Genomic DNA, 21,886 nt, shown 5'->3' on the forward strand with positions numbered 1-21,886 from the left:
GATCTTAGTTCCCTAACCAGGGATAGAACCTGCGTCCCCTGCATTGGAAGGCAGACTCTTAACCACTGGACAGCCAGGGAAGTCTCTGTGCCCAGATTTTAAAATAAGGAAAGAGGGTTTGTGTTTCTAAGGAAAAAGAGTAACATGGATGTTGTAATCTCTGCCAGAGTCCAAAATGAAATGGCTCACTTGTAAACTGAACAGTTGTAGAGTACTGAACTCAAAGTCTTCAGATTTTCAATTATGTAAACAGGGTGAATTAAGCCCATAAATGTTAAATCACTTTCCCAAAGTCACACCAATGCTTAATGGAACTACAAGAATATGAATCTTGATCTCCTGGTCATTAGTTCATCACTGATTTGTGCCACCTTCAAATTTATTTGCCTACTTGAAAGTCATATTAATTGCTTTATGTAGGGCACATGCTCATTGCTACATTCTTGCAACAAATATGAAAATAGAAACTTGAGCAGTTTCAATAATCACACTTTTCATTAGACAAAAGTAAAATGATTGTACAGAAATAGAAAAAAAAACTAGATATTAAGCCCTGAAAAAGCTTCTTCATAGAGAAAAAATAATCTCCAAATAGATAAAAAACAACTGAATATTTGTGGGTTTTTAAAAATATTTATAAAAGCTTTTTAAACAACTGAACATAAAGATGAAGAAATCTTAATCTATAATTTTAAATTATGTTTTAGCAGAAGACTAATTATATGACAGTATTACATGTATCTGTAAAATACAAGTCAACAACTGTAAATTTGGCCAAGTGCTTATATGATACTAGATAATTTATAAATTTTATTTTATACATACTTAGTAACAGCTTCTTAGAAAGATATAATTCTCATTACATTTTATAGATGAGGAAAGCAGAGATTAGATTAAATTATTAGAGTACATTTAGTTTAACTAATGGCTTGTGAAAGTAACAGCTATTAGACTGAGCAGCCATAAGTGAAGCATAGAAGATCTTGGTCTACTTACTCTCCCTTATTTTCACCAATAAAGCACATCCTTTCATCATAGGCCTTGTGAACTACAGATTGAGAATAGGTGATATGGATTAGGAATCAGCCAACAAATGGGCAAATCTAGCCTTCTTCAGAATTTTGTATATGAAATTTTATTGGAACACAGTCACGCCCATTTTGCTTCTGTCTGCTTACGGCTGCTTTCACACTACAATGGTAGACTTCAGCAGTGGTGATAGAGATAACAGAGACTTTCTGGCCTGTAAAGCAAAAAATATTTACTCTATGGCCCCTTATTGAAAAAGTTTGCCAAGCCATGATATAGAAAAAAGTTTTCTTAAATGTTAAACTTGGAATATTAAGATGATAATTGGTGGGCCTTGAAAAAAGTTTTTCATTATCAGGTATCTCTGGGAAATGATAAAGAAGCTAAACTTTTTTTTAACTATTTCTTGGAGTTTCAAATAAATTAATATCTTTTGTGAATCTTAAGGAAACTATAAGTTACAGCTTTAATAAAAATTTTTTTTAACTACAGATTTTTTTCTTTAGAACAACTAGTTTGTGAATGTTAGGGTTTCAGGAGAGCACGACTCTCTAACATTGCGCTAGATAATTACAAGTTAATTTCTTATTTCAAAAAGCATACTTTCTATTGTGTATTTTATTTTACCATTAAATTAGAGAATATGTTTGTGTAATCATTGTCTATAAACAATGTCTTTTAAAGGTCAAATAAATATTAATTCTGAAAAGCTAGGAAATTATTGCTTTTTTATATTTACTTTAAACTGATTGAATATCCAAGTTTATTTTCTTCTACATAATTACTTTTGAAATCATCAGCTCTTTCCATAAAATCTTTATAGGAATACAAAGATGTTTTCATTGGGCATTTTCTTATATTGTCCCTGCAAAAACACAAGCAAGTCAAAGCAATAAAACAGAGAGTGTTGTTAAGATTCTGTCCTGGTTCCTAGCCCCTCTAGTGGCTACAGTAAGTCTAAGAGTTGATTTTATAGTAATGGAAGGTGGGGTCAGAGAAAATAATCTTAGTGTAATACTCCAAGAAGCATTTGTTTCTCTGTTTAGATACTGATAGCTGTTTGACAGCAGTAGGTTTGAGGTCACACTGTCCAGAAGGAATCATTGAAAGGTTGCTCTTTTACCATCGCTAAGAAATTCAAACATTTATGCTTCAACAGCATTCAGTCATTGACAGGACTGACACTGAGGAACTGGACAGGGATACTGGTTATGGTAGAAGTCCATACTCTCTGAGTCGGTGACATTTCCAAAGGCCAAGTTTGCTTTAGAAAAAATATTTTTAAACATTTGTTTGTGAAGTCAAGTTAGTGGCTGACGTCTACACATTATTTCACATGTTCAGAATAAAAATGTGCTAGTGTGAAAAAATTTAAAGAGGAATGAATCTAAAATTCCATAACTTTAAGCCAAAAAAAAGGTAAATATGAAAAAGGGAAGAAAAATTTTAAAAAACTAACATTGGTTAAAATATCAATAGCCCTCTACTTGACAGAGTTTACCCTATCCAGAGTTTATGATGTTTCTCAATCACTTTGTTACTTTGATTTAGTTTTAAAATATATTGGCAAAGATTTTAGTGTGTTGATATATTAAATGCACTATGGATCATCAGATGTGAAATCTCTTTAAATAGGGTTAAATGATTTCTAGTATTACTTTTAGGAATATGCTGCAAAAGTATATAAGGCAGCAGTTAGCAACATGTATATTAATAAATCTGTCTTTCTAATGGTAGAAAATAAAAATATTACAAAAATAAAAATGTTACAAAATTTATTATCACTATATCTATCTAAAAAGGTCAAAATCATTTACAAAACCTCAAACAAAATGTGTTTTATCTTATGCATTGTCCTGTTATACTCTTGAGGGAAAAGTAAGAACCATACTATCAACTCTATTTAGGGAAAGAGAAAAGGACCTCTTTTAAAAAAAATCAAATTAAAACCCCAGGTAATTTAGTTTGTGTGTTTAACTGGACTCTCCCGTTTTCTGATGTTGGTATAATGCCATGACACATGTGATTCAAAAACAAAAGAATAACAGAAAAATGGACAAGAGAAATGCATGGGCAAGAATATTCTGTTGAGAAATATGGCAAAGTTAAAGTAACTGACCTTGCTTAGCCTATGTGAGTAAGGTATAACTGAATGGAACTGGCATTAAAAAAAGTGTCTGTTATTCAATTTTCCATCAAATGTTCATAAATGACTGTGGTATTGACTGCTGTATTCAGCCCACATCTGTTCTCAGGAGCACTGCAATAACCAGTTTGGTTGCAAAGATAGCTTTTCATTAGTTAGAGCATTCCACAATAGCCAGGGTATTTCTAATCTGGATTTGCAGTTTGTGAAGAAGGAGCTTGAAAAGAGACTCATAGATTGAAAAGGACTCATAGACTCAGACTTGTTTGACAGTTATAGTAATATGCTGTTTAAAAAACAATAACAAAGAGGAATAAATGCACTTTATTGATCTTAAAAGTCACAGCATTCACAGTTTTTTGTGCATGAATTTTAAGAGGCTCAAAGTTGACAATCTCAACAGATACTCCAAACACTACATTTGATTTTCTTAAGGGTAAATGCTTACAAGGAAGGATATTTGCCTTTTTAGTATAAAAAGACCCCTTCCTATTTCCATAAATTCAAAATAAGTTGCTTATTTTGGTGAGAGCATGAAAAAGAAAATGGGTAAAATTTTATATATCTCTTATGTAATGAGGGATGATGTAAAGTATACCATTTCAGAAGGCATGGCATGTTTAGTGAGGTCAGTAAGTTCAGAATAAGTAAATACATATTAAATAATTTGCCCCAACCTATGGAAACTTTGTCATTACCCTTATCAATGTTTTATCAAATGTACATTCTAATTGCTGATTTTATACTCACTGCTTAACTAGAAGATACTTTTTTATAGTTACATTTTACCACTGTTTAAAATCAAGACTGATTCATTACATGTGTGTGTGTTTGTGTAGAAAACTAGTTCAACTGCATGGCACACACAGGTAACACTTTCAAAATTAACTCCTTATATGATTTTTGTGTACATTTGTTTGTATTTTACTTCATATGTACTATTCTTCCTTTGTATATTAAGCCATTTTAAATGTAACTTATACAACAGGGAAATAAAACCATTTACTGAAGTCATTTTGGGGTGATATATATATATATACATATATATATATATATATATGTATATATATATGTAAAACATTCGAGGATTTCTAATCCATAGCCACCAAACATACATCTGAGAAAAACAAAATATGCTACCTATTTCATTTCACTAATGAAATAAAAAAATACACCATTAGCACTTTAAACCTAAAATGATAACATATACTCAAAAATAACTTATTGAAGATTTATGTGCATGAGAAACAGCTAAGCAGTAGAGAAAAAACCAAATAATTATTTCTAATTATTTCTAGGCTTATATCTTCAACAGTTAGCTATTAAGAGCACACAGCTATACAAATAACTACAAAGATATTGCTGTAAAAGATAAGATAGGTAAATTAATGTAATATTATGGTAATAAAAGAAGTGGTGGCTAACCTTCCCTGGAAAAGGTAAAGGTTTTACAGAGCAGAAAATATTGTAGGGGGAATCATTATTGTTGTTTTTCTTTTTATAATTAGAATTTTGCCATTTGGGAATGGAGTACAAGACAATTCCGGAGCATAAGGAGAAAATTACATACAAAACTACAGTTTAAGGAAGGGTCTTGAATATTTTGAGGACAAGGCTATTACTTTAACCAAAGTACACAGTACCAGTCAAAGTAATAAAAAGTAAATGAGAAGAGGTATATTGTGATTAATGCTTTGGGCAATCAAACAAACAAGCAAAAAAACTAATATTCCCTGAGAAAGTGGATTATATTATGTAAGTTTTTAGGAGTTAGAAGGTGAATATTTCAAAGCAGTAAATGACATAATTAATATATATATATATTTAATAAAAGGAAGTTGGCTTTTATCAACTCTATATATTTCAATCCTTATCTTTTTTAAACTTGTAATTAATAACACATTGAACAATATATAAAATATTGTTAAATTAATGAAAAAATAGGTGAACAAATATCTTGGAAACAAACTATGATGGACAATTAAAGACTACTGAATAATCAAAAAATGTGAAATCTAATCCTTCAAAGAGTTGGGGAAAAGAAAGAAAAAGCCAATAAGCAAAATTATGTTTGTTAAGAATTAGAACACTTCTTGGACATGGAGACACCATATACCTCAGAAGCCAGGGATGCAGAGCAGGGCTGAGAACAAGGATTGGTGGAAAGATTTATGAGGAAGTGTTAAATATTTAGATCCCCTTTCATACATCACATAGCATATGAGTGACCCACCTGTACCAGGGAAGAATCTGAGGGGTAGGATAGAGAGGAATTACTTTTTGCCCTTTGGAAATGTTTGCATATCTAAGGAAAAGAGAAACTAGTATATAAAAGTAAGATAATGAAAAGAAATGTTGCTTTCTGATAATCCCAGTCTACCTTTTCTTTACCAGGTCCCAGAATTCTGACAACCAGTCTCAAAGCGTCAAAGTAGATTTGACATATATCTCTCTAGGGAAGTAACTAAAACACGAAAACAAAACTATCAATAAAAAAATTTAAGGAACCCATACTGAAAAGTGTCTTGCAGTTTTCCACCAAATTTGTGAATATAACAAGTCAATACACATTTTAATATTGTTTTAAATTATAGAGGGAAATGTAGCATCAGGAATCAGTAGAAATAAAGCCTCTGAATGAAAGAGAAAAATAGTAAAAGAAAAAGGAAAGAGAAAAGCGAGAGATTACAGGGACCAAAAAAAATTATACAAAAACTATAAATGATTATTTCATAAAAATACCAATAGTAAAATAAGAACATAATTATAAAGATAAATATATATTTTTATTTACTTAACACAATAATAATATTACTATATATATCAAGTATATATAATAAAAATAGAAAGTCATTATGAAGAGTGGAAGATAAAGTGAAGAGACCTCCAAGAAAGTGTACTACAAAACAAAGATATATGGGAGGAAAAAAGATAAAGTTAAAGAATTAATCTGTAGGAGCAATGTCTGCTCATGAAAGACAATGTAGAAAAACAGAGCACAGAAAGAAATAAGAATTATCAAATGAATAGTTTAATAAAAATGCCCAAGATTAAAAATGATAAGTTTTCATAGTGGAATGGCCCACCCAATAAGATGAATAAAGAGTCACACCAGTGTGTATAATAATGAGTTATCAGAGCACTGAAGATGAACAGAAGTATATAAAGAGTCCAGAAAGAAACAAAGTAGCAAAAAATCTCCTTGAGAGAACAAAGTTGGAGGCATCACAAGCCCTGATTTCAAACTACATTATAAAGCTATACTAAATAAAACAGTATGGTATTGGCATAAAAAAGACACATAGATCAGTGGAACAGGATACCCCAGAAATAAACCATGTGTATGTGGTCAATTAATTTATACAAAAGAGCCAAGAATATACAATAGTCTCTTCAATAAATGGTGTTTTTTTCACATGCAAAAGAATGAAACCTGACCACTATCTTATACTACACACAAAATAATATACACACAAAAAAAAATTCCAAATGGACTAAAGCCTTGAATATAGACTTGAAACCATAAAACTCCTATAAGAAAACACAGGCAGTAAAGCTCCTTGACATAGGTCTTGGTGATGATTTTTAAATCTGACACCAAAAGCAAAAACACAAAATCAAAAATAAATAATTGGGACTATATCATACTAAAAAGCTTTTGCACAGCAAAGGAAATCATCAAAAAAAAATTAAAAGGTAACCTATTGAATAGGAGAAAATAATTGAAAATCAGTATCTGATGAGGGGCTAATAGCAAAAATATTTAAATACTCATAAAACTCAATAGCAAAAAAAAAAAAAAAACGATTAAAAAATAGGCAGAAGATCTGAATAGACAATTTTCCAAAGAAGACATATAGATGGTCAACAGGTACATTAAAAGTTGCTCAAAAAAAAAAAAAGTTGCTCAATAGGACTTCCCTGGTGGCACAGTGGTTAACAGTCCCCCTGCCAATGCAGGGGACATGAGTTCAAGCCCTGGTCGGGGAAGATCCCACATGCCATGGAGCAACTAAGCCCATGTGCAACATCTACTGAGCCTGTGCTCTAGAGCCCATGAGCCACAGCTACAGAGCCTGCGTGCCACAACTACTGAAGCCCATGCACCTAGAGCCCGTGTTCCACAACAAAGAGAACCCACCACAATGAGAAGCCTTTGCACTGCAACGGAGTAGCCCCCTCTTGCTGCAACTAGAGAAAGCTCACGCACAGTAAAAAAGACACAATGCACCCAAAATAATAAAAATAAAAAAATAAAAGTTGCTCAATATAATTAATCATCAGGGAAATGCAAATCAACACTATAATAACATATCACCTCATACCTGTTAGAATAACTATTATCAAAAAGACAAGAAATATTTGGGCTTCCCTGGTGGCGCAGTGGTTGGGAGTCCGCCTGCCGATGCAGGAGACACGGGTTCGTGCCCCCGTCCGGGAGGATCCTGCGTGCCGTGGAGCGGCTGGGCCCGTGAGCCATGGCCGCTGAGCCTGCGCGTCCGGAGCCTGTGCTCCGCAGCGGGAGAGGCCGCAACGGTGAGAGGCCCGCGTACCGCAAAAAAAAAAAAAAAAAAAAAGACAAGAAATATCAAGTGTTGGGAAGGATATGGAGAAAAGGGAGCCCTTGTGCACTGTTGATGGGAATGTAAATTGGTGCAGCCACTTTGGAAAACAGTATGAAGTTCCTCAAAAAATTAAAAATAAAACTTCCATATGATCCAGCAATTCCGCTTCTGGATATTTATCCAAAGAAAATGAAAACACTAACTCAAAAATATATGCACCCCCATGTTCACTGCAGCATTATTTACAATAGCCAAGACATGGAAACAAGCTAAGTGTCCATTGATGGATGAATGGATAAAGAAAATATGATATATATGTATATATAGAGAGATTATTCAGCCATAAATAAGAATGAAATCTTGCCATTTGTAATGACATGAATGGACCTTGAGGGCATTATGCTAAGTGACATGAATCAGACAAAAAAAGACAAATATCATATGATCTACCTTATATGTGCAACTGAAAAACAACAACAAGCTCATAGATACAGAGAACAGATTGGAGGTTGCCAGATGGGGGGAAAGGGAGTGGGAGAAATGAGCGAAGGGAATCAAAAGGAAAAGAAGAACAAAAACAAAAACAATATTGCCAAATACTGATTAATATTTAGTGTGGGCTTTAGGGTTTTCATGACACAGGATATTTTCCAATTCTAGCTTTGTGTCTCAGGAGTCATTTAAATTACACTTACAGCTAAATAAGGGAAACCACACACAAACACACACACAGAAAAGATATAGTCAGAGAAGTCTTACAGATAACTAGTTTCATTTGTTTCTGGTTTATCCTGCCTTTTCTTTTTTCCTTTTTTGTTTTATGTTTGTTTGTGTGTGTGTTTCAGTAATAAGCATGTATATTCTTACTTCTTTTTTAAAAAAGCAACAAATAATAAAAATAACATCATCTGCAAAGGATAAGGGTTAAAAACGGCATTGGATGTCTTGATGATAATGCTGGAAGACAGACGCAATGTGAACAAAGTCTTCAATTATAAAAGAGAAATACTTCCAGCTAGAATTCTACCTCTAGCCAAATTCTAAATCTAAAATTAGGATAGAATAAAGACATATTCAGATTGTAGCATTTTAATAAATTGATCTTCCATCCATTTACATTTGAAAGCCACTGGGAGATCTGTTACATACCAAATGTGCTGTAGTAAACCAAGAAAAATATAGACACAAATCTCAAGAAACAATAGAAGTGTGAGAGCCATCACTTCCAGAAGGATGTTTAGAGAATTCTGTGGATGATGATTAAGGAATGAGCCAGGATGCCTAATGTAGAGAAGACACAGTGAGCAAACATTCCAAAGTGGGAAGGACAGAGGGTTCCACAGTGGATGACAGAGGTAAGAGAGTGAGGAAGAATGCTGATGGATGATGATGATGTGATGTGCTCAATCCATACTGAATAAAGTTTCAGAGCTGCAGTAGGTGACTGGGAAGAGTCAGTGAAAGGTACATATAAAAGTAAGCCTAAGGAAGACAGGTTTCCCTTTAACTCCAGGGAAATCACGCAATTAAAGAAACAAACAGGGACTTCCCTGGTGGCACAGTGGTTAAGAATCCACTTGCCAATGCAGGGGTCATGGGTTCGAGCCCTGGTCTGGGAAGATCCCACATGCAGCAGAGCAACTAAGCCCTTGTGCCACAACTACTGAAGGCTGTGCACCTAGAGCCCATGCTCTGCAATGAGAAGCCACTGAAATGAGAAGGCCATGCACTGCAACGAAGAGTAGCCCCTGCTCGCCACAACTAGAGAAAGCACGTGCACAGCAAAGAAGACACAAAGCAGTCATAAATAAGTAAATAAGTAAATAAATTTAAACAAACAAAAAAACCCCACAAAAGTTAGTCTAGATATGCACAATTTAGTCTTATTTCTTCTTCTCTATATCTCATCATTTTTAATCTAATATTTGTTTTACAAATAGCTATTCCTGTTTTTGTTGTTGTCATGATTCGCACTTTAAATTTAAGATATAATTATTAATTGATATCAAAACCCATTTGTTTAGAAATCTCATTTAATATTTCTTGAGATAATCTTTGTGCCTTGTATAGGATCAAATTTGGAAAATATCCTGTAAGTGATACATGTACGTTATTTTGTTTGAGTTTATTGATTGATGTATAATTGACATCAAAAAAAGGTTAACATATTCTCATTTTGTTTAATTTACTGTGTTTGGTGTCTCCTTTTCGCAGGATGCAGGTTTGTAGTTCCCATTGCTTTTGTTGTGTGGCCCCCATTGGTGAGGTTGGCTCAGTGGCTTGTGTAGGCTTTGGTGGAGGGGACTGGTGCCTGTGTTCTGGTGGCTGAGGCTGGATCTTGTCTTTCTGGTGAGCAGGGCCGTGTCTGGTGGTGTGTTTTGTGGTGTCTGTGAACTTAGTATGATTTTAGACAGCGTCTCTGCTAATGGGCAGGGTTGTGTTCCTGTCTTGCTAGTTGTTTGGCATGGGGCATCTAGCAATGGATATTGCTGGCCATTGGGTGGAGCTGGGTCTTAGCGTTGAGATGGAGATCTCTGGGAGAGTTCTCATCAATTGCTATTACGTGGGTCCGGGAGTTTTCTGGTGGTCCAATGTCCTGAACTTGGCTCTCCCACCTCGGAGGCTCAGGCTTGACACCAGGTCAGAGCACCAAGACCCTGTCAGCCACATGGCTCAGAAGAAAAGGGAGAAAAAAGAGAAAGAAAATAAAAAAAATTAAAATTAAAGAAATAAAATAAAAATAAATTATTAAAATAAAAATATTTTTTAAAAAATTAAATTAAAAAAAGAGAGCAACCAAACAAATAAAGATATCCATGAATGATAACCAGTGCTAAAAACTAAACTAAGGTAAACGTAAAAGTCAGAAATAAATCAGTCGCCAACAGCAAACCCCAAGTCTACATTTGCTCCCAAAGTCCACTGCCTAAATTTTGGGACAGTTCATTGTCTATTCAGGTATTCCACAGATGAATGGTACATCAAGTTGATTATGGGGATTTAACCCGTTGCTCCTGAGGCTGCACAAAGAAATTTCCCTTTCTCTTCTTTGTTGGCACAGCTCCTAGGGTTCAGCTTTGGTTTTGGCTCCACCTCTGCGTGTAGGTAGCCCTCAGGTGTCCGTTCCCCAGCCCAGATAGGAGGGGGTTAAAGCAGCAGCTGATTAGGGAGCTCTTGGTCACTCAGGCCAGAGGGGAGGGAGGGGTACTGTAGTCATAATTGGAATGCAGAGCAAGCTTGCAGTGGCAGAGGCCCGTGTGATATTGTAACAGCCTGAGGCACGCCATGTACTCTCCCGGGGAAATTGTCTCTGGATCACAGGACCCTGGCAGTGGCGTGCTACACAGGATCCCAGGAGGGGAGGTGTGGATAGTGACCTGTGCTTGCACACAGGATTCTTGGTGGCTGCAGCAGCAGCGTTAGCACTTCATGCCTGTCTCTGGGGTCTGAGCTGATAGCCGCAGCTCGCAGCCATCTCTGGAGCTTGCTTAGGTGGTGCTCTGCCTTCTGTGGGCACATGGGGAAGGGATCCCCTCCCTTCCTGCACTCCAAAACAATGGTCTCTTGACTCTTCGGCAGGTCCAGAACTTTTCCCGGACTCCTTCCCAGCTAGCTGTGGAACACTAGCCCCCTCATGCTGTCTTCACGCAGCCAACTCCAGTCCTCTCCCTGGGATCTGACCTCCAAAGCCCGAGCTGCAGCTCCCAGCCCCCACCTGCCCTGGCGGGTGAGCAGACCAGCCTCTCAGGCTGGTGAGCTGGTCAGCACCAATCCTCTGTGTGGGGATCTCTCCGCTTTGCCCTCTGCACCCCTGTTGCTACGCTCTCCTCCGTGGCTCCGAAACTTCCCCCTCTGCCCATCCCCCATCTCTGCCAGTAAAGGGGCTTCCTAGTGTGTGGAAACTGTTCCACTTCACAGCTCCCTCCCACAGGTGCAGGTCTCATCTGTATTCTTTTGTCTCTGTTTTTTCTTTTTTCTTTTGTCCTAACCAGGTATGTGGGGAGTTTCTTGCCTTTTGGGAAGTCTGAGGTCTTCTGTCAGCGTTCAGTATGTGTTCTGTAGGAGTTGTTCCACATGTAGATGTATTTTTGATGTATTTGTTGGGAGGAAGGTGATGTCCACATCTTACTTCTCCACCATCTTGAAGGTCTCTTGCTTCTACCCAAATACGATATTTTAAATTAAAGCCATATAAAATCTTCCAACTAGCAAATGACTACTGGCTTGTATATCCAAAGGGAAAATTATTGTGCAAATGTTCATCTGATATTAATGGAATTTTACATTTATATGATAGCAATTTTTATTGAAAATATTTGACATCACTCTCTTTAAGATTACTTATTAGAAATGATTTAACTAGTTCATTATTAAAAATATATCATAAATCAATTTGAAAGCCATATAATGTAGGTTGGAAAAGTTTCTGAATATAAATGGCAGTATAAATGTATGAAATGAAATGATGGAGTGAAGAACAAGAAATGGCATGGAAATAAGACGGAAAGGATGGGAAATATATCAAGGTCAAGACAGTAGTTAAGCTTCACTTTCTGATTTCAATGTTTCAAAAGACATAACTATAGTCTTTTAAAATACAGAGTAAAATCAATGGGAAAAAAATCAATAAAAATAACTCAGAATGATCACTAACTAGTCTATGGCCATACCACCATGAATGCGCTTGATATCGTCAGAATGATCATGAACTAACCAGTTCAACAGTGACACCCTGCATACAAATTATTTGAAGTCAAATTGAATACACAAGGATATGATAAACTCTTGCAGAATTAAGAAAAAATTCACTTTGTTATTTTGCATTTTAATATTCTTCCATTTAAAGAAATATTTTTATTTTTTAAATAATAAATAGAGTGGAAGGAAACTTTTGGAGGTGATGGATATGTTTACAGCATAGATTGTGGTGATGGTTTCAAGAGTGTATACTTATCTCCAAACTCATGAAATTGTACACGTTATATATGGAGAATTTTTGGCATGCCAATCATACCTCAATAAAATGTTTTAAAAATTATTTTCATGTTTATCTCATCAAGGCTGTTTGCTTCTTGGAACATACATTATCTTAGACTAATGTGTATCAATAGCTGCTACATAAAACTGTATAGTAACTACTCATTATGTATTAGTTAGAAGTTTAAGTTTGTTCAGTATAATGATGCATTCTCATATAACTACCCAATCATCCACCGGTAGGCATAATGTTGGAAATACAGAAGTAAATGTCATTTTATGGGGGAAGCATTATTCCCAAGTGAGAAGGGGAAACAATCAGAGGCAAATGAAAAAATAACTAGGCTTCATCTTTGTCCTTTCATCATTACCCATCTTGGTTTTTATTGAAGCACCATAGCTTTAATTAAGTGTATCGTTTAGAGTCACAGAACATGGAATCCAATTTTTAATCTACCATTTCTAGATATGTGATTTTAACTTGTAAGAGACTCTGTTTATTCCTTGCTAAAATGAATACAGAATTAATACCTACAAACAGGATTGCTTTTGTTAACTAAATAGGTTAGTTAGTTAATTTCTTAGTTACTACTATAAAGTAACTAATTTCTTAGTATTATAAAGTAACTAATTACTTTTATAAAGTAATTTCTTAGTTACTATTATAAACTATCTCACTTTATAATGGGAATCTGGATTTTTTTTACCATACCTACTCTTTCATATTTACTTTTTTTTTTCTTTCATATTTTCTTTACTCTGTTGATATAACAATTGAATAGGAAATGACCCAACATAAGGGCTTATTTGAAGCATAACCTAGTGGCTCTATAAAGAGATTTTCCTTTTTCAGTATCTTCTGTTTTCAAGAGCTTCAATATATAAGTTACGTGTGTATCTTTGATGTTTGTGTATATTTGCTCCAAAAGAACAAAGCCCCAGCAGATTAAATTTATATTGTTACAGAATGAAAAAATATTACATTTCTTATTGTGGCCATGATTAGTAAATTTTAAAAGATTATGTCAAAATATGTATTACATATCTCAAAGTGACACCCAGTAAATATCCCCACCTTCATACCAGGAAAAACTATGAGAAAACAAAGAGAAAGATACAAACTTTATTTATGATTAAGTCTAATGTGGAGGTTACAATTTGTCAGCCAAACTGACCCACTAGCTTAATCTCTGAATCAAGTAGATTACCCATTCAGTCACAGTATAACTAAATGAAGGTAGTTTTCCCCCTCTTCAGGATCAGAACCCTCTCCTGTGGGAAACTAATGCCCAAGGGAAAGAAGGACATAGCAGTGTTAATTAAGCATTGTTTTTTAAATCATTTCCAAGTTTCCCTTGGTGAAATTAGTTAAAGGGGGTTGGAGTGAGAAGAGTTTTAAGAGAATTCTTACTACTTGGAAAGAACCATCAGGAAGAGAGACTAAATAATGCCCCCATGATCATTCCTCAGCTGCTTTTCCTTAAGCTATCTGACTTAATCATTAAGACCATGATTAACCAAAGACAAGGTTATTTGTCTTGTTATAGGTGATTAACAGTCTGACAGCACAAGCCTGCTCCCACCTTCCTGACACTGCCCCTCGGAAAACAACCCCTCCTTCCTTGAAAATGGTTAACATTTTGCTGTCTGGGGCTCTGAAATGATCTGAATAATACACTAATTAAATTTCATGTCAAATCTACTCTGCTCCAAGGCTGAAAATCTATTCTCTATTCCATTTCTCATCCCAAATTAGGTTTATCCAGATTACAACATAGCCTATCAGAAATTATCCAATTAATTTAAATGACTTAGAAATTTAATAATAAAATCCATAAAGACATTCAATAATAAAATGTCAACACCACAGACATGCCATAAATTTGAATATAAGCCCCTTAGCAATATGAACTTTACAAGAAGGTATTAAAGTTCAAAGATTAAATCCTCTCACTAGTTAAAGTTCAAGTCTGAAATAAAAATATCCTGCCTTAGTATATATGTTAAAGATCCAAAGGAATTAAAATCTGTCTCAATATCATATATCGCTTTGCCTTAGCCAAAGTGGTTCTTTAACCTCAGGCAATGTTTGAGTTCTATCAGCTGCTTGAATATGAGATATCTTTTGTTGGAACTATTGTGGTTCTTTTTTTTTTTTTGCTGTACGTGGGCCTCTCACTGTTGTGGCCTCTCCCGTTGTGGAGCATAGGCTCCGGACGCGCAGGCTCAGCGGCCATGGCTCACGGGCCTAGCCGCTTCCCGGACTGAGGCACGAACCTGTGTCCCCTGCATCGGCAGGCAGACTCTCAACCACTGAGCCACGAGGGAAGCCCTATTGTGGTTATTTTAGAGACCCCAAAGTTGTATTAGCTTAAGGCCAAGTCTTGAGGTATCTCATATTGTTATTTAATAGGGCAAAAATATTACAGAACTCACAACTATTTAAAAACAAGTTTATTCCCACTTTGAGAGGAATTAAGTCTAGGCAAAATTATGTTTTCAGAATCAATCTCTTGGTGATGTCCAAGACTGTAGCAAAGATTCAGTGATATTTGAGGGAGCAAGTGTCTATGAAGATTTTTGTTTTCAAAAGCATCATTCATCAAATGCATGATATTAAATCGGTTAATGACTTTTGTTCAGAGTTAACAATGTGTGAACTTGAGTTAAACTCGCTGAACAGCAATGAGTGTTATTCAACTATAGATAGACTTTTGTTTAGCTTTATGTGTTTCCTATATCTGGGCTAAAAATATGCTTAAATCTCTTAGGTCCAAGAACCCTGCCTCCTAAAAAAGACTTTCAGGTGGTATTCATATGTCTTTAGCTAGTAAACAACATTTAGGAGAACATAACTAAAGTTAAAATTTTAAATCTGAATCTTAGTTCCACTCAACCTACAGAGAACCAGTACCTCTGTCTTGTTCTCCTTCAGGTGCTGCCTGTCTTCTCTTTAGATTTTTATATTTTTGTAGGCAAATTTGTAAGCCCATGTACATAAATGTTAGCAGCTTAAAATTAAATAATCATTTCTCCCCTACTCTTGATCCCATGATCAAGCTACATGCACTTAAGGTTAGTTCTTCTAAAGATTTCCTTGTCTATTTATGCCTATTCAAATTTAAAGGAATGGATCTAAAGTTACTTATCTAAATCTCATACTGATAATTTCTCAGTAGTTGCTCTCTAAGGCAAGCAAAACTCATTAGTTCAAAAGGTCTAGAAAGATTACATTATTTCAAAAACAAAACCATACCTACTAGAAAAATGCACGTCTGTGTAGAGACAAATAGCAGCCTTTCATTCTAAAGTTGTGTGCCTCTGCTACAGGCCCTCCAGGCTGGTTCCTTGCTGAAATTTGTTTGGGTAGTATATACTTCTTGGACACTGCAGCAGTCTACTGAAATTACCCACAGATTTGCCAAGACTGGACACACAGCACTCATTTCTGCTAAGGCCTAAAATTTACTAACTGTATTCAAGGTGACTCAGTGGATAGCCTTACTATAAGTAGGAGTCAAAATACTGTGTGGCTCCTTCTTTAGGTCAGAACAGTTTAAAATCACCTAATTACTGCAACAACCTGCTCAGCCACACTGAAGCCTCTACAAACTACCAAGTTCAAAATGTCCCGTCCACATATTAACCAACGTTTCTACACTGTACCTCACCACAGGACACTGACATGTTATTTTGGTCTGAAATTCTATTCCCTACTTTGTTTTTCTCCATTTCTGACCAATGCCCAATTGTTGGAGACTTTGTGGCAACTCCCCAAATTGTCCCTCTATTCTCTGACAGAGTTGAGAAATAAAGGAATAAGAGATGGTGATTCAAATATTACTCTTGTTGCTAATAGCTTAATTGGCAATGTGGCTTTGCAGATCAAAATGGGCCTGCAAACTGAACCCCAGATTGGGAAGACCCTAGACACACAGAGGTAATCCTGTGGTGGCAGGGACCCCCACATAGTGGAGGAGAGCCTGTCCTCTGGAGGATATGGGGAAGCTATCTTCCAATAGAGACAGGTATAACTGAACTGAAGATGTCCAGTTCATTTTCTGACTTTTTACAAAAGGCAAATAAGCCTACCTTTTCTTGAGGAGAATGAGTAAGGAAAGGTGAAAAGTGAAGGCAAAACAGCTGTATGGGACTATTTTGTTACTTATATTTGAGTAGAGTGATGAAGAGAATCACCTAAAAGCTCACAAACTAGAGAATGTATAACATTCAGTAACTTCCGGTTTTAGATATCATTTAATGCAAAAAACGATTACTAAATATTCAATAACATACTAAATTGCTAAATATATAACAACAATTACTAAAAATACAAACTGTATCTTTAAAGAAAGTTTATGGAAACAAGTTATGGGCTAATTGTTTTTGCATTAAGCACATCTGTAAGTCAAAGCAAGTATTTGATAAAATTCAAGCTTACATCTTTATTTTTACATATGGATCCTAAAATAGTTATGCTGATTGGTTTAACTTCTAGGAGATGGAGGGAAGATCTTTTTTTTGAGAAATAGTGATTGTATTTGAGATTTAAATATAAACAACAAATAAACATTTTATGATGAATGGATAATTTCATTTAGGCAGAAATGTTTAGTTGCTTCTCAGTCTTTCAAAAACTAAAGTTTTTCTATTGATATTTATTAAAGTTCAAAAATCAATACAATCTACTTTCCTTCTTCTTCTGTCAGTATAATTAATAAATTATTATTTTACCAAGGTTTAATTTATATCCAAAAGACATGTTAGATCTGCCTAAATAGTAGAAAAGTTCATTTAGATGGCTGGTCATTGGAGTTGAAGGGCATTTCCAAAATCATCCAGCCCAACCCTCTCAATTGTGTTAGGTCCCACAGCAAAGTATGTGGTAATAATGGGATGATACTCAGTTCTTTTGATTTCTGTTCCAGTACCTTTTATCTGTAGCAAATGGCCTCTTACTTTTTTTTGTACAACTACTGCCACATTCAAGATGATTTCAGTGAGCTCTTGGAAGAATCACATTAAATGATTCATTTATGCATACTGATATCCTGAAATAGAATCAGCGTAGGGACAATCCTTGAGTCCTTAGGAGTATTAGGAGTCTGGCTGACAGCAAACCCTATCCTATTTTTCAGTTACAGGAGGTGCACTGAAGCTTGTTAACTCTGTGTCATGCAGCTCAGGAAACAGTGATAGACTGAGTCAATCAAAGATTGAGCATTAACGCAATACTAGTTTCAGAACAGGTGTAGTTAATGTACTCAGAAAGGAAAATACTTATTTCAATTAGTTCAATTCTGTTGACATGAAAGGATTTTATAAAATAAGATGCTACTATATAGTAAGAATAATGTTTATGCACTGAATATATTACAGAAGGTTGAAAGTTAACAATTTGGTAACAAACAAAATATGCCTTCTATGAAAAAATGTGTAGAAAATTTCTTACTTTATATGACTTCTGGAGTGCCAGGAAAGCTCCAGATCCCTAAACTATTTTTCTCATGAGAATGTTCCTATATCTGAAATTCCACTGTTATAAATTACTGATTTACTTTTAACTTATTATTCTCTGTTAAAATGGAATTGTATCTTTATAAGATGGTACCTGAATAAGATAGAAGAGAAACAAAACAAAACAAAACAAAACCCTCTGGAGTAAGGAAGTATAGCTAATTACCAAACTCTAATTCACACAAAAGGGCTCATTCAAAAAAAGCACATTCTAGGAAGTAGGGAGTCTAATCTATTAAGGCACTGGACAAAAATAAGGCAGAAAGAAATTTTACTACATCCCTAATGTCTTGCATTAGCCTCACATTCTATTCATCCTCCACTTGAATTGATACACTATGATGGGTATGATAGTGGTCACTCTTCTTGAAACATGGCTTTATATCTATAAAGTTCATTGTTCTCCTTCTCCTTCCCCTCTCCCTCCTTCTCCTTCTTCTTCTCCTTTTTTGGGTGAGAGCTGATGCACCTGGACAAGTCTTAAAGTATTGTACACACATGCAGAAATTTGCACCATAACTGTTCTAGTCTGGAATGAGGAACCAATCTTCTTTCTTTTGTTAAATTTCAGTCTCTAGAAATAGAGTCTGATTTCTCTCTGCCTCATTACTCTCTAAATTATAATATTATGAAGAAAGCCTCACCTCTAAGACAGCTTTTCTTTGAAGACTCCCACAATGAGCTACAACTTTCTCCTTATTGGCTGAACATGTCACAGCCTCAGTAATCAGAATGTATAGTGTATTAATGTAACTGCTGCTTTCTTTATTAATTCATTTGGACAACATTTATTTATTGAACAATGTAAAAATAAGTGTCTTGCAAGGAAATGAGAAACATTCTAGGTATTTTGTTCAGTCATAATTTTATACAGGGAACTGTGTAGATAGTACAGGACCTGAAAAGATAAAGAAGAGATAGTGAAGTGACATGAACAACAATTGGGAGGATAGTTAACATCCAGGATAGGACAGACACAGGAATGAAATAGTATTACTAGAACTCAGAAGCCAAACCACCTGTAACTATACAGGGACTCCCAGGAAGGATCTGGACAAGTAACAAGGCAAACAGGGGAGATGCACCTGCTGTAGAAAACTCAACTTGAGAGGGAGCTAGAGAAAGAGGAATACACTGGATTCTCCCCTTCTCTCTTTCATTTTACAACAGTGCCTCAATGGCTAAACCGGTAGCCACTTAGCAAAAGAAAAACAAATACAAAAACCAAAAAAACCCCTAAAAAATAGAGTTTTCAGGATAACAGTAAGGAATTAATTGAAATTCAAATAATAAAAATTGGTACAAATGCCAACTATGCACCAGGCACTCTTTTAAGTAACAGGAATTCAGTAATAAACAAAATTGACCAATTCCCTGTCCTTGGGAGGTTTACATGTAGTACTTAATATGTACCAGTTACTCAAAATTACTGTAAATATACCAACATACTTTAAAAACATGAATCCATTAAACCTTATAAAACTCTATGGGGTGAATATTATTACTGTCTCTCCCATTGAGATGAGAAGTGGAAAGACAGGGAGGTTGAATCCCTTCAGGCACAATGCTCACAAGTGACAGAGCCAGGATTCTAAACAAGCATTCTAGCTCAGAGTATGTTCTCTTTAATCCTATTCTACCTTATGATGCTTATAGTTTCTATCCTTTACTTAATATCATAAATTAAGATAACCATACACATAACATTGAGGAAATTTTTAAAAATCTTAAAGTGTTTACATACTAAGATTTAGAATATTTCAAACCCTTAGCATAAATTTGTTCACTAACTCCCGCAAATATAAAAATTATTTCAAACATAAGTGGATGGCCATGTATTATTAATGTTGCACAAAAGCATACTGAATTTCATGAGCAACAACAAAAAAAAGAGAACTTCTAGGGAATGTTTCTACACCTCAGTTTTTAGGATTTCCAGATGGTGAGAACAAAGACTCAGAACCAGAAAATAGTATTGTAAATTAAATGTCACATGGAGATAGGGGGCCCCATAAGGGCAATGAGAATATTTGAATATAGAATATGAACTTAGCCTACTTTACAATTTCTCCATGGCTACACAAAATCAAAGAAAGCTAATAGAGGGATTTTCTAAATTACTGAGTGTAGCATTCTAAATGCTCGTTACAAGGCACCAGAAGAATTCACCAGAAGAGTCTATGCTGTGATTTCCTTCGTAAGTGTGTCAATGTGAAAGCATTTTGATGCAAAATACATTTTACCTCTTTCCCCCTTATGTATTCAGAGGATCAGAGATAACATTTGTGAAACCATCATTTATTGTGCAGTACTTCACATAGAACAATAAAACAAAAAAATGTTTCCTCATAAAAGACTGAGCCATTTTGACAGTAGTTTCTTTCCTCTATTCATGGTTCTTACAAGAATACTTGCTGTGCCTTGGCCCAAATGAGTGGCACATCTTCTGGTTTAAAATTATATGGATGCAGGTCATAATGACTGACTATATGATCTTTGATTCTTTTTAACTTAAAAACTCCTAAAGTTTAAAAAAATTGAAGTGTGAACTGATGACTGTGGAATCCCTGCTGCTCTTTGTGAATGATATATGAAGTGAAAATCTCTGCCTAGTGCCTGGAATACTGACATCATGTAATTATAGCCATGCAAGCCAGCAGTCCATTTAGTCAGAAGGTCATCAGAAAAAACACACCTGTTCTATAAGTAGTGCGGTCTGCATGAAGGATACTACATGATGGGAGCCTTAGGTCTGCAGTCTAAACTTTTATTTTCCCATTTCTCAGCTACAAGGTTTATGTTTAAAAGTCATTCACATCCCAAATTCCTTCTTATCCTAATTTCAAATAGGTGTAAAATTTAATTTCTTAAAAATATTGAAATTCTAGTTATCTACTTACATGTTGTTACATAAAAGCAATTTTTAAAAACCTATTCACCTGTTTGTGGAACTCTCCTTTTGTTAATATTAAGAGGAACTGGGGCTTCCCTGATGGTGCAGTGGTTAAGAATCCACCTGCCAATGCAGGGGACACAGGTTTGAGCCCTGGTCCGGGAAGATCCCACAGGCCACGGAGCAACTAACCCTGTGTGCCCCAATTACTGAGCCTGTGCTCTAGAGCCTGTGAGCCACAACTACTGAGACCACGTGTCACAACTACTGAAGCCTGCAAGCCTAGAGTCCATGCTCTACAACAAGAGAAGCCACTGCAATGAGAAGCCTGTGCACCACAACGAAGAGTAGCCCTAACTCACTGCAACTAGAGAAAGCCTGCGCACAGTAATGAAGACCCAACACAGCCAAAAAATAATAATAATAAAAAATAAATAATAAAAAAAGTATCAAGAGGAACTAAAGAGTAAAAAAAGAGAACAGAGGCTTGACCATGATAATTGTCTTGAAATAAATGTTGAGGCTTCATTTATTTTCTAAAGACAAATGAGAAGGTGGGTCTGCTATTCACAACTAAGAATTATTTATTGCAAAAATTCTGTAAATATATCTTTTTAAGTATTTGCACATATCTATAAATATGCTTTTAGGACTTCCCTGGTGGCAGAGTGGTTAAGAATCTGCGTGCCAGTGTAGGGGACATGGGTGCGATCCCTGGTCTGGGAAGATCCCACATGCTGCGAAGCAACTAAGCCAGTG

This window comes from Pseudorca crassidens, chromosome 17, assembly GCF_039906515.1.
Source record: "Pseudorca crassidens isolate mPseCra1 chromosome 17, mPseCra1.hap1, whole genome shotgun sequence".
NCBI classification, from domain to species: domain Eukaryota; kingdom Metazoa; phylum Chordata; class Mammalia; order Artiodactyla; family Delphinidae; genus Pseudorca; species Pseudorca crassidens.